This window comes from Balaenoptera ricei, chromosome 10 (assembly GCF_028023285.1).
Source record: "Balaenoptera ricei isolate mBalRic1 chromosome 10, mBalRic1.hap2, whole genome shotgun sequence".
In the NCBI taxonomy this organism is placed as follows: domain Eukaryota; kingdom Metazoa; phylum Chordata; class Mammalia; order Artiodactyla; family Balaenopteridae; genus Balaenoptera; species Balaenoptera ricei.
In genome coordinates, this window is record NC_082648.1 from 69,551,647 (window position 1) to 69,564,756 (window position 13,110).

Sequence of the window (13,110 nt, forward strand, 5' to 3'; positions counted from 1 at the left end):
ACTCCACGGAGTCTGAGGTCTTTACCACTGTGATAAAGGTTTTTCTGGATTATTTAAGATTGAATTACAAAGGGCATTTATTATCAAAACTGATATTTTTATGACCTGGATACATTTCTTATTTTTTGTTTTGTTTTTATTGTTTCCCCTTCAAGAATGTAAGAATTGTTTTGTTCACTGTTGTATCTTTAGTGCCTAGAATGGTGCCTGGTCAGAGTAGGTGGTTGATAAATATTTGACGAATAAATAAATGAATGATGCCACTTATTTGTTCTCTCAGCTAGGAATAAAATACATCTTTTGGGAAACACAACCAATTTTGTGTCAATTCAACAATAATGGAATCTAGACTAGATTATTCACCTTTGAAATGTCTCTGACCCTGACAAATTTTATATACAAGATATTCAATTGTACAAATGGTCTGCCACCTCCAGTATTACAAATAATGAATTTTTTATAATGTATGCTTGTAAGGAATATTAATTTTTGTTTATGTAAAGATTATGTAAATATGGACATTTTCTCCATTACTATATGAAGTCTATTGTTTGTGTCAGAGAAGAGTATTTTTTGCTCTTTGACCAGATTTGTATCTTATTAAAGAATTGTTAGTTTCTCTATAAGTATAATTTAGCACTTAATGTTTATACTGTTTAGTCAGACAGGGTACAGATTCCAATTCTTCCAGCTCTGTGACCTTGGGGAAGTTTGTTCATTCATTCATTCATTCAGGGAACATTTACTTAGTGTCTGCTGTGTGCCAGTACTTTTTTAGGAGCTAGGGAAATAGTAGTAAATAAAGCAAATAAAAATCCGCATCTTCATCTTGCTTGCATTCTAGAGGGAATAGAAATAATTTTTTTAAAGTGCCACAGAGAAGAATCAAGTAGCAAAGAGAGGAGTAAATAAGGGGATGGGCAGGAGGAAGATATGTTTGCAATTGTAAATAGGTTGTCCTAGCAAAACTTCATGGAAATAACTCTGGACAAAAAGTCTAAATAAGGAGAAAATTGAGTCATGAAGCTATCTGGAGGCAGAGCATTCCAGATAGTGAGAACAGGGAGTGCAGAGGCCCTGATGTGGGGGCAGGCGTGGTGTGTTCAAGGAGCAGCAAGGAGACCTAAATGGATTTCCATTAGGGTCTCACAAGAAGTATGGTTTTCTGCCAGCTTGATATGAGGAGTTACAAATAAACACAGTTCCCAGAGCTGCACTGAGTTAATGCACAGTGTGTGAAAGTACAGTAGCATATGTTTGGCATAATCATTTGGTATTTTATGAGACCAAGTTGTTTCTGAAAATCCTCAGTGTAACCATTTCAGTAGATTTCTCTTGCCAGGTCATATTCTGGCCTGGTCAGCGTCCTGAAAGTTTCTTTTCCTCTGTTCATCTAAAAAGAACTAGAGAGAAAACAATCTTAATTCTCCACAATTAAAAAGGAAAGATGGTGAAAATAACTGTATTTTAAGGGCATAAATTATGGGTGTTGTGGTTTGAATTGTGTCCCCCCCCAAATTCATAATTCGAAGCCATAACCCCCAATGTGACTATATTTGGAGATAGTCTTTAAAGAGGTAATTAAGGTTAAAAGAAGTCAAAAGGGTGGTGCCCTAATCCAATAAGAAGAGGAAGAAACGCCAGAAGGGTGCACACAGAGGAAAACTATGTGAGGACCCAGTGAGAAGGCAGTTGTCTGCAAGCCAAGGAGAGGGGCTTCACCGGGAACCAGCTAGCTCTGCCAGCACTTTGATTTTGCACTTCCAGTTTCCAGACTGTGACAGATTTCTGTTGTATAAGCCACCCAGTCGGTGGCATTTTGTATGGCATCTTGAGCAGACTAATGCAGTGGGCTTTGCAGACTGCCTGGTTCAAGTCCTGGCCTCACCGCTTACTCGTTTGGTTAGCTTGGGCTACAACTCTTTGTGCCTCAGTTCCTCATCCATAAAATGGGGATAATTATAGTACCTACTTGACGGGGCAGTCTGAAAGTTATGTGAGTAAATACATGGTAAGGGTTAAGCGGAATGCCTAACAAAGAGCGGCACTTAACCCATGCGTTCACTTGACTAATGTTTACTGAGTGCCTTCTACCTACCAGGCCCTGTTCTGGACCCTACTGTTATGATACTGAACACAATAAAATCACTGTGTATGTGGAGCCTATGTTTTAGTGAAGGTTGATACCCAGAAAACTGTATACACGCGCGTGCACACACACACACTCGTTTTCCAGGAAGGGAAAGTGAAAAATGGTCTATCTGAGGGAAGAGTGTGTCAGGCCAGGTGAATAGCAGGCACCAAGTGGGAACACGCTGGGTGTGCTGGGAGCGCAGCAGAGCCATCCAGGTGAGATTGATCAGAGATGAGGTTTGAGTGGCGGCCTGAGGCAACGTCATGTGGGACTTGCAGACCATACTGAGGGCTTGGCTTTTACTCCGAGTGGAATGGAATGCTCTTCAAGGACTTCATGAGGGGGTATGCTGTGTGATTTATGTCTCAGAGGGATGACTCTGGCTTCTCTGTGGAGAAGGTGAGGGAGGAGGAGGTGAGGGTGGAAGCAGGAGGACAGGATAAGGCTATTAAAATAGTCCAGGGTGGGCTTCAGGTAATGGCTGCTTGAAGAGGTCGGGCAGTTCCTCCAGCAGGAAGCAATGACAAACACTGACCGGATTATTAAAAACTATTGGAAGGTTCTGGAAGGTAACCAAAGTGGGACAGAAATACGAGCAGAGTTTGCTGTTGGAAAACTGCTACTGATTGGGAAGAACTGTGAATTCATGACTTTCTTGCTGGGGGTGCTCCAAATCCCCCTAGATCTGGCAGTGGAAAAGGACATTCTTCCCAGCTCAAGATGGCCACGACAGAGTTCAGAGATGAGAGCAGATGGAAATTTAAGGAGCACATTCTGGAAGGAGGGCCACAGAAGGGCTGAGATCTAAGATGTGCATATAAACTCTGGCTAAAACCCTGGATGAAGTATAGACACACCCACCCCCACCCCCAAACACACACACACGTGTGCACATGTGGGCACGGGAGACTAAGAGAATCCAGCAAAAACACTGACGAAACTAGCGGGATGGTGAACCCTTGAAAGGCAGAGCTCCTGGCAAGATGTGCAGACTTGCTGCACCTTTGACAGAGTATATTCCCCAAGCTGTGTACACAGCTTGGGTGGCAAAAATCGAAAGCCTGATTGAATTTCTGTATCAATGGGCAGAATTCAGGGCTGGCAGAGCAACTGGAAATTTAGGCTGGGGAGCGTTGGAAACAAATGTAACCGCAGAGAGGATGAGCCCCCCAATCTGACTATCAAATCCACCCAAATCTTTATCTGCCTGCTGAACTACACAGGCTCAGGGATACCCTCAGGGGGCAGGCTAATAAATCAGCAACTGAGCAGAGACACCAGCTGCTGCACGCTGAGGGGGAGATAGATTTCAGTCTGAGTCCAAGCAAGTTCACTTCTTAGTAGAATAACAACAACAAAATCCTTAGGAAAACAAAATAGATCCACTACAATAAATTATCCACAATTCTGCTTTTCAACCAAAAACTACTAGATGTGCAAAGAAACAGGAAAGTATGACTCATACTCAGGAAACTGATTCCAAGTGAGCCCTGATGCTGGATTTAAGTAGCTGTGTCCAGAGAATTAAAAGAAAGTGTGACCCAAGGGGGGAGAAAATGAGTTAATAGGAGCTGATCCTGATTGGGCTCAGATGTTGGATTTAAGTGGCTATCATAAATATGTTCAAAGAAATAGAAGAAAACAGCCTAAGAATTAAAGGGAAACACAGTATTAATATTAATTATACGACCTCCCTTATAATTGTTTTCATTGGAAGAGTACACACTCATTGACAATTATATTAATGTTACACGTGACCTGTTGCTGATAACACGCTCTCACACAGTTTCTGTGGGGTAGGAATTCAGCAACAGATGAACGGATGGACCTGGCTTAGGGTCTCACGGTTTCACAGTCCACTTGCTGGTGGGGCTGCAGTTGCTGAAGTTGGTTGAGGTTGGGGAACTCGCCTCCACAATGTCTCACTCACATAGGGGGGTAGTTGGTGCTGCCTCTTGGCACAGGGCCTCAGTTTCTAACCATGTGAGCCTCTCTGTGGGGCTCCTTTCATGGAAGCCGTTGTGTTTGCACGATGTTCTTGTTTTTGTCTGTGCTCAGTCATGGTTGTGGACTTGGCACGGTCACAGACTTGGTCTGATATTGGTGTACTACTGTAAACGCTTTCATATTTAATAGGGAAGAGTGTGGTCCGTGTGCCAGCGCCAGTTCCACCCCAGCTATAAGCTGCTATCTCTCTGTCACAGCTGATTGTTATTTTTTTCCTTTTTCACAAGTGTATTACCTATCTTACAAAGTTGTAGTAAAGCTGAAAAATGATGTAATATGGCTCCTAACATAGAACTGGGAATACAGCATGGATTCAATAAGTTGTGGCTAATAAATGATGAGGGTTGTGGTAATGATGATGTTGGTGGTGATGGTGTAATTAGGTCTTTCTTTCCTTGGAAAAAATAAATTTTCAAGAACATCTGGAAATGTATGTGCTCCTATAACACCCCATATACTCTCCCATATCAACACCTGTCATCCTGGTGTCATTGTCCGCTGGCTTGTCCCTATCTGCAACTAGATTATAAACTCTCTAAAAGCAAAAGTACAGTGTTTGCCTTTTTCAGTTTTGTGTTCTTAGCACATTGAACAGTTTCTGGCATATAGATGAGTAAATTATTCTTGAAGAATGAAGTGAAGCATAGATCTATAAAGAATGTTATTGAAGGTACCCGTGCAAATATGGTACTGAACTAGATAGCTGTGGTGTGATTTCTGTCCATATTATGTTTGTCGTCATTGTTTTTGTATGACTCGATCCAGCTCATAGGTTTTTTAACTTAATTTGCTATTCTTTTCCTGTGTGAAAATGCAGTACTTCATTCAGTACATTGAAAATTACAGAAAGATACCATGGGAATCTGGGGATAAAATCAAGGCAGGCATCATTTCAGGCTAAAATTTCTGAAAGTTTATCACATATATGGGTGAGATTAACCATCTGCAGAAAAAAGCCAGTAGTGATAGTTTCTAAATACTTTATTGATAAAACAATCTCCTATATCTCATCTCAGGGATTAAGATTTTGTTTTCCCCACTTCAAGGGAACTAGGCTGTGTCCTTAGGAAGTAATGACTACATTTATAAATCTGTAACATTCTCAAGTGAATTATCTTTTGGTCTTCAGGAGTTAATTGGTCTTCATAAGTATAGAAAAATCTTCCAAAAGGCAAAACGGAAGAGATTCTGAGTTAGGATAGCCAAAATATTTTATGAAACCAAAATAGATCATGACTACACAGGACACTCAAACAGCTACCCAGCTTGATTAAAATTTTCTTTAAGAATATCTGGCTTTATTTGTTCTAGTTGTAATTCTAAAATTAGGAGACAGTGTCTCATCAAATGAATGATATGGGTTATCTCCATGTAAAGTAATAAGTTTATAAAGTCAGTTTCTTATAACTTTGCTTAGAATCAGTTGTGGAAAACCTATTCAGCTCTCAGGAAATCCAGGTTTCTGTGCCTGCAAAGCCATCCTCTGTGACTTTGCCAAAGCCCAGGGCTGCTCTAAGACTCTGCCAGAGCCTCCAGGGCCTCTCTTGACTCTCTTCTTTCAGCTTCTTGAGGCCATATGCTACTTCTCCTGTTTCTTGTTATCGTCACTTACATGATCCTTACCAGGATTGGGTGCTGAATAAATGTTTAGAATTGGTTCCTTTTGGTGAGCATCTGCATAATTAATTTACTATCATTTTAATTGAACAGCACAGGAAGTTTTTGCCTATGATAGATTATTTTGTTGCGGTTTCGCTTAAAGTATTTTTATTGCATCTCAATAAATTAAATTGCTTCTTGGCCATTCTAAGTATTTTTTTCTTGCTGGTGGTGATGGTGGTGATTATGGTGCATTGAAATTGTGCTCACATTTAATTTGAAACACGTGAAGCCAGAAAGCATGTTGGAAATAGAAAGTGAGAACAACAGAGAAATAATTAGCGTCATCTGTTTTACTCTGTTGTATTTAACTTTTATCCTTTCACTTTCCATATGTATTTTCCTGAACTCTATTTTCCCTTTTTATATTTTTCTGGGTCTTTTTAGCAGCCTTCAAGTGTGGAAATAATTTCACACAACAAAAAGATAGTGGCAACTGTCAGCCCAGTTCCTGGGTTGCTGCTGTAATTATGGGTAAGGGTGACAAAAATGCAAACAAATCTTTGGGAACTCAGGATAATTTGTCATCATATTTTATTTATTTGATATATAGAAAGTGCTTTCCAATTGTTCCTTTTAGATGGGGCCATTTAGAACTTGAATTTATATTCTAGTTTTTAATGGTTACCCCCCCCCCAACTTCTGATTTCCCCCATATCATTCAATTATTAAGAAGTTTAGTAAAACAAAGTTCATGAAAATTCCTCTTATCTATGGCATTTTTTTCCCCTCATTCTACTTAAATTATGCTTATACTTAGCCAATCAGAATAAATGTGAGTGTCTTCTATTTGTTTAGATATTCATTTTATGTTGCTTGGTACTTTAAATTATTTATTTATTTTTGTTAGATGGGCATTATCTAAAAAACTCAGACTAGTAAGTTAGACCATCAACAATAAGAGAGGATCTGTTCAGTACTAAAAATACTGGAGAGAAAAGTGTTATCTTTTCAAAGTTAGATTAATTTTAAAACTATGAAATTTATATTAAGAATTAATAGCTATCTACCAATGAATAAAAGAATAATTTTATGTTGTTTTAAATATTTAAAATGATCTCTAGAAGCCAGAGGAAAAATACTTAGTTGAATTGTCTGTTATAATATTAACAATGGGTAAAGTAAAAGGTGAGGAAGAGTAAAAGATAGTGATTCTTAATCTCTTAGGTCACAAATCCCATTAAAAGGCTAATTCAAATGAACACTATCGTACCTCTTCCTTAAAAAGAGACATATATGCTCACACATAGATGTAAAACTTTACGGATAGCTTTCCGTGATTCATAAGCTTCTTTAGCTCTTAGACCTCAGGATAAGAACCGCTGGTTGAAAGCATTATTAGTATTACAGAGCTCTTTGACTTCATCTTGCTTTAGACCAGCACTTGTACTCATTCTTCTTTTTTTCCTTGTCGCTTTTTGTTCCTTATTATGATATATACTTTCAACATTTCTTTAATCTTTATGAAGTTCTGAAACTTCCCTTGTGAGGGGAACTGCATTTCCAATATAGCCGCAGAGTATTAGACTGGTATCTTTAGGCAATACCAATAACAATTACTGAAAATGAATTCTTCCCTCTTTCTTGATCATTAAAATCAGAATGGCGATTGTAAAGTTTAGGCGGGCATTTTATTTGTTTTTTCTCTATTGCAGTCACCTTAAATAATGGTCCCTAAAGAATAAAATTGATCTGGTTTTTATGAATTTTACACATCATTTACAAAAATTAAACAAGTAAAGAGCAAGATCGGAGCAGGATCTGCTGGAGGTCCGGTAGGAACTAGAGAAAGTGTATATTTAATGCAGATTCCTCTTGCAAGTTCCTTTTACTTGGCAGATGATTATAACTGAATTCAGTTGAGTAGAATAGACACACATCTATTTTGTGTTAATGTTGAAATGTAAGTAGTGGAGTTTAGAATAAGAATAGCAGATGAAATTAAACTCAAGTTAATGAAATGTACAATGGAAAAAAGTACAATTTTAAGAGACAAGTGTGACTTAATTTTACTCTCTCAAAATCCCTTATTAGTAATTTAATTTTACTTACAATTACCGTTTACCTGGGACAAAAAGTCCTTTATTTTTCCTGCCTCAATAATAAACAAGCTGTGAAGTCTTTTTTTTTATTCTTGAAAGCCTGGAAGTCTAGGCCTAAGTCAATGTGTGTATAGAAAGGAAATACTGGTCTTCTCAGTTAAGAGATCAATGGCAGTGTTAGTTACTAAGATACTGCCATCCTTGAGGCACTGTGGGGCAGTGGAGCCTACCGTGGTGTTCAGAAAATAGCAGCTGAAAATAGGAAGTGAGATCTCTGTGGTAGGGACAAGAGAAGAACAAAGAGATTGATTTCATAGCACTTACTGCACTGAAATAGGTTCGTTTTTAAAGTATTCTTTACAATTATAAAGCAGTTTTTCAAGTTTTAGAATCTAAAATTTATTTTGTGTTTTGCTCACAAAATCATATTTGGTTTATTAAATTGAATTTATTTTTCAGAAAATATTTACAAATATTTATTTAATTTATTCTTCAGTGCTTCTAATTTTAAATGGAGTTTGAAGTTGTGGAATTTCTAGTAATCTATCTCTTGGTTTTGGTTATTTTCTGAAAATAGAGACTTCTAATATAGGAAATTAAAACACAATAGTAAAGCAGACTTGAAACTATATTAGGTCTTTAAGGCATGGTCAGGATTATAATCTATTTACTGAATTTCACTTCAAATTTAGTAAGAAATATCATTGGTAATAAAATTCTCCCTTGAGCTTTCAAGCTGATTCTAGGACTTGGTGCCCACTGCTAACCACTGGGCTCCCAAACACTGAGAAATTCTTGCTTTCAACCTACTTACACTGTAGAACCCAGTGCTGGCTGTTGGACTTGCACGTTGTGTCTCAAGTTGCAGCTTACCTGTCCCTAGTCATGCTTTCATTCTAACAATGGAGGGCTTGCATCCAACTTCCAGAGCCCAAACTTCCTTTCTCCCAGCAGGCCCCGTGTTTAGAAACTGAGTGTTTGTATTGATCATTGTTTCAAGTTCTTCTCTAGTAGCCTATATGGTATTCTGGGCCTAAATATTTGAGTATTTTCTGCCCCACATTCTTCCAACAAAGTCCCAAGTGCTGTGTTAGGACACTCAGTTACCTAATTCGGACTTTGTGCTTTGGGAGTTGCCTACTATATTCTAGACATTGTTTTAGGATGGGGTGTGTGTGTGTGTGTGTGTGTGTGTGTAATTAAATACTTACATGTATATATGTATATGTACATATTTACATATATGCCTATGTGCATATATATGTGTGTTCCTTGAAATATGGTAAAGTAGATATTTGCCCCCATTTTATAGATGAAGATATCAAGTCTTAGAGCAGATAAATAGATTGCTCATGGCCACAGAGGGAGAGGCAGTCTGAGAACCAGAATTCAGACCTAGTTCTTGCTCATTCATTTACCCATTCATTCATTGAGTACGTGATATGACAAGCATCATTCTGGGTTCTCAGGATACAGCAGTAAACAAAAATCTGTGTCCTCTTGCACGTTACTTACTATGTCAGACGGTGATAAGTGCTGTAAAACATTGATACAGGATCAGTGAGGAATGAAGGTTGAGTGAGGTTGCAGTTTTAAATAGGGTTGTCAGAGAAGTTTTCACTGAAATGGTGACATTTGATTAAAGACAAAGGAAGTGAGAGAGAGACCCATGAAACTATCTGAGAGAAGATGGTATCAGAGGAAAAAACAAGTGCAAAGACCTGAGTAAGCGCATCCCATGTGGCATCTCAAAAGAATTCTAACTGGGAATTGCTGAGCCCTCTGGAATCCACACTGAACATTCATTGCCCACATGCCTCACAAGTGATAAGACACTATATCCCTTAGATGAATCACGAGTTGTTAACAAATTAGCTTTATCAGGTTCAGTTATTACCTTGCACATAGTAGGCATCCCAGAATTGTTTATTTTTAACAAGTTTATTTTTTATATACCAAATCAATTTTCTAAACTTCTGTTTCTTTGTATGATATTTTTATTTTCCTTCAAATTAAACTATGAAAAGGGTTTGTTAGAGTAGTAATACTGTGGTTAGATGTTCCTGTTTTTATATTTAATTTGATTTCTGTAAAAACTTAGTTAAATATGAAAATGCTTTTGAAATGGTTCTGTGTGCTTTATACATTCAGTGTGACGTTAATATTGGCACAATAAGGATATGCATGTCAATTTTTGTTAATTATATCATTCTTTCTAAGAGCATGGTTTACATGTTGAGATAACATATTTTTTTCATTTCATATGCAGCCATAAATTATGTTGGAGCTTATGCAAAAAGTTTCCTAGCACATAATGGAGTGATATAAATTGACTTATTTTAAAAAGCAACAGTATATATTCTGTTTCTTCCTTAAATAGATTATAGGGTTATGGATATATTTAACCATTCATAAAATTTAATATATCCTATATATAATTTTCATAGTTCAGCAAGACAGCTTTAACTTTTGACTGAAGTCTGCTAAACAAGTATAAAAGATTGAAGCCTAAAGTCAACTGTTGGTAGAAGCCAAATCCTTAAAATGTATAATTAAACTTGCATTGAATATAAGTAGATTTCCATTTTAGAAAACATGTTCAATTCAGCTCAACCAACACTTACTGAGCATTCTGCTATGGGAGTTTTATTGATAAGGAAAAAAATCACTACTGCGGTAACACTGGTGGTACTAATAGAGTTTGAACCACGGCGGTGATGGGGGGGGGTTCCAAATGAAAGACATTTTTACATTAGGTTTAATGGGTGACTGGATATGTGCATTGAGGGTACAAGGAGCATTTAAGATAATGTAGACTTTTAACTTCAGGACTGGGTGACTGATGACACTATTAAACAGGATAGCAAATAGGAAAAGAAAGGTTTGGCGAGCTTGAGAACTTTCAGTTCAGTTTTGGGCCTTTTGAATTGGAGACATCTGTAGGACATGCAGAAATGAGTCCATAACATTTCTATGTCCTTGTGAAGATTGTTATTAAGAGGGCACTGTTGACTTCTTCCTGAAATTCTGGACCACAGGACATTTCTAGGGTGTGTGATAATAACAGTAGTGACCTTTGCCCTAACCCCTGTAACACAATTAAACGTCAGAATTTAGCACGTAATTGTATTTTATCTTATATCACATTCTAAATGTTTTAAATCACTTTTGTCTCACCTTGTGATTGTAAACATTAGGGCTGAGATGATGTTTTACTCTCTTCTAACAGGCTCAGAAGTACTGTTGAAGTCCCTGTAGTGGCCTCAGTGAAAACTACTACCCCAGAATCTTAGAATTTGTTTCTCTCAGTGTACCTGGTGATGCTACAGTAGTAAATGTATTGAGGAATTGCTTTCGTTCATCCCTTCATTGATTCCCTACTTACTGAATACCTGGTATATGCAAGGTATTATTGCCTTACGACTGGGCATGAAGCAGTAGGGATACTTTGTTTCTAGAAATAGATAACTACAACAACATATTATCATAAAAACTTTTAATTTTCAGAGACTTATCAGTTGTTTTAAATGTAGAAATTACTCTTTTAATTTCATGAAATCTTAAAATCACTTCTGGTAAAGAGGGAGGTGTGGAGGGGAGTGAGGGAAGTGAAAGAATTAAAAAGATAAATGAGTTTGAAACTGTCTTAAGATATTACCATGTATTGATCTCTGCCAGAGGGAATTCTTGTCAGACCTGATTCTGACAGTCAGTCTGCCTAGCACTTTTTTAACTGCTGTCTTTCCTGATTTCATTTGTTACTCACTGCAGTGGCATGTTGATCGAATGTGGGAATTAAGAACAAGGTCTGAGCACAGCCTTGGTTCACATGCCTTGCTACTTAGTGTTTGTGCGAACCTGGCTTAATTGCAGCCTCTCTAAGTTTTGGTTTCTTCCTCTGTAAGTGGGGATATGAGCACGATGTAACTAACTTATAAGTCCGTTCCATTAAATGTCAACTGTTTGGCACAGTGCCTGGCCCATAGTATATGTGCAATAAATATTAGCAATAATAGTGGTGAGATAATTGTGAATCCTAACTGTACTCTGTCTTCCTTAAAGTGCTAGATAATATTCAAGTAAAATACCAGACATTTAGTTTTGAAATTTTATTTATTTTAAATGTCAATATTGTATATTCATTGATTGTTTCTATTTTATTTTTAGCTTTGAAACATTATTATTCATTTCTCTATCTTGAAATTTTCATAATCCAACATGTGTATGTATAACCTTTCTGTCTTTCCTTGTACATTGATCTCTGCTGTACAAAAACAAAAACAAAAAAATGATAGGGATATACTGATATCATATTTAATAGAATTAACTTCTCCCTTGCCTCTCTGGTGCCTTTGCTCGCTCATACCCAAATAACCTATCTTGTAAGAAAGTTCTGTGGGTGTACAAAAAATAAGAGTAAATAAAGACAGAGCATGTAATAAAGCAGAACAAGTACTTCCAGTAGAGGGAGATATTGGCAAAACAATCAAACCACATAATATGCAGGTGCAATGGGTATCAAATTTAAAAATGAAGCTTTCCCTGTGTAAAAAATTTAACTAATTAAGAATTTAAGTAATAAGTCAGGTAACACTGTGGTTTTTATTTTGCTAGTTGCCAAACCCAAGCTCAGTGTGCAAGTATCTGGGAATGCATTATGAGGACTACGGATACTATTACCGTCACCACGGAACTTTTCTCACATACTGTTTCAGAGATAGAAGTAAAGACAAGATCATTGACACCTCTCTCTCTCTCTGAATCTCTAAAAACCGCAAGTAATGGAAGTTATAGGCTGGATCATTTGAAAACAAAGTTACAAAAGCTATATTTTCATAATTCAAAAAGATTTTTTTCACAGAGTTCTAGACTATCTGAATAAACTGGTGTAGCCTTAAATGACATAAGCCAGTGGACTGAATCAGAACACTATCCTTTTTATAAAAGGAAACATTGTTAAAAATTTAATATCTTTGCAGTTTAGATCTCCAGATTTCTGAAATTACTAGGAGGCCTGTAATTAAAAGCAAATTAACAACATTAATTTGGCTTAGATTGGAATTTTTTCAAATATTTTCAGTAGGGTAGTTAAATTGATTTGAAGCTTTACTTTTCCAACAGAAACATCACATTTCTTTCTGTTGGCAACATTGTCCAATAACTGACTACTATAATAGCCCCTCTGCACTTTGAGATTTACTACTCTTATTCTATCACATGCTAAGAAATTGCTGCCCTGGAACTTGAGGATGTTGAGACTGCCCTTAA

The 13,110-nt window shown here is 37.1% G+C and overlaps 1 protein-coding gene across 6 annotated transcripts in view; it reads left to right on the forward strand.

Moving 5' to 3' along the window:
• The window catches only part of METTL25 (methyltransferase like 25), a 178,432-nt gene that overhangs the window by 4,323 nt on the left and 160,999 nt on the right, over positions 1-13,110 (forward strand). The gene's annotated exons all lie outside the window — the stretch shown is intronic.